This window comes from Monopterus albus, unplaced genomic scaffold (assembly GCF_001952655.1).
Source record: "Monopterus albus unplaced genomic scaffold, M_albus_1.0 scaffold120.1, whole genome shotgun sequence".
NCBI classification, from domain to species: domain Eukaryota; kingdom Metazoa; phylum Chordata; class Actinopteri; order Synbranchiformes; family Synbranchidae; genus Monopterus; species Monopterus albus.
This window is the reverse complement of record NW_018128000.1, coordinates 564120-565946: the sequence shown is the minus strand read 5'-3', so window position 1 is coordinate 565946 and position 1827 is coordinate 564120.

Genomic DNA, 1827 nt, shown 5'->3' with positions numbered 1-1827 from the left:
CCTCCACCTCAGCAGCACAACCTAGCAGTGATGCAGCAGCAGCATCAAGCGCTCCTCCTTCTGTTGCTCCAATAGACCCGGCTGACTGGCCATCTCCTCTAACTGATAAGGTACGAACAGAGTTGGTTCACAGTGGTCCATTTCAAATAGAAAATAGCTTCACATTCCCTAAACAAAAGGACGGTCGAAGGTGTCAACATGACTATTTTAACAGAGTCTTAGTCAATGGAGAAAAAGTCAGAAGAAGCTTATGTACTCTAAAAAAGATGGTAGCTTGAACTGCTTGTGCTGCAAACTTTTTTTCTAAAGAGTACAAACTGAACAGGGAAGGACTTAAGGACTGGAAAAACACAAGTCACTTGCTCAAGGTCCATGAGGATAGTCAGGAGCATAATGCTCACCTGGCAACATGGAAGGACTTGGAGGTCCGTTTTGCAAAAGGGCTCACAATAGATAAACAAGAGATGGCACTTGCTGAGGCTGAGAGAAAAAGGTGGCGTGACGTTCTACATCGATTGGTGGCAATAATTCAGTCCTTAGCTGAAAGAAACATGGCTTTTAGGGGTTCCACAGACACATTAAATAAACCAGACAATGGAAATTTCCTGAAAGAGGTGGAGCTTATGGCCAAATTTGATCCAGTGATGAAGCAGCATGTCAGTAGGGTGGAAAGTGGAGCTGGCAGTCATGTACATTATCTTGGCAAAACAATCCAAAATGAACTGATAGACTCCATCAGTTCTAAAATAATAGAACACATTGGGACAGAGATCAAAATATCCAAATATTTCTCCATCATTTTAGACTGCACCCCTGATCTGAGTCATAAGGAACAGCTCTCTGTCATAGTCAGGATAGTGTCACAAGAAGACATTCCTCAAGTAAAAGAGCATTTCTTGGGCTTTCTTGTGGCAGAGCAGTCAACAGGAGAACATTTGTCATCTCTAATCCTAAAAAGGCTAGAGGAACTTAATATCCCATTTAAGGACTGCAGAGGCCAGTCCTATGACAACGGCGCCAATATGAAGGGAAAAAATAAAGGTGTTCAGGCAAAGTTGCTTCAGTTGAACTCAAGAGCTTTGTATGTCCCATGTGGTGCCCACACTTTAAATCTGGTAGTAGCTGATGCTGCAAAAAGCTCACCAGATGCCCTTGGTTACTTTGGGCATTTGACAAAGTTATTCAAGCTCTTCTCAGCCTCCACCCATAGGTGGGATGTCCTCTTGAAATATGTGAAAATCACTCTGAAATCATGGGCTGAGACCAGATGGGAAAGCAGGATAAAAAGCATTGAGGCAGTAAGGTATCAGGCTGGGCAAGTCAGAGAGGCTCTTCTGGAGGTGAGGGAAAAAACTGCAGACCCTGTGGTGAGAGTTGAAGCCCAGTCTTTGGCTGAGGAGATTAGATCCTATCGCTTTTGCATTTGTACAGCCATATGGTATGACATTCTCAGCAAGATCCAGCATGTCAGTAAACTGATGCAGTCACCCTCCACGCAGCTTGATGTGGCTGTCGACTTGCTGAAGAAAACCAGAGATTCCCTCACCAGTTACAGAAACACTGGATTTTCTGATGCACAGACAATTGCAAAGAAGATGTGTGAAGAGATGAATGTGGAGGCTGAACTCAAACAAAAGCGTTTGAGAACCACAAAAAGGCACTTTGGCTATGAGTCTCCAGATGAGCCCATACAAGATGCACTACGAAAAATGGAAACCACATTTTTTAATGTGGTCGTGGATACTGCAATCTCTTCACTTGATGAGAGATTTCAGAATCTTGGAGAGGTGAATAACACGTTTGGTGTGCTCCTCGATTTCCCCAATT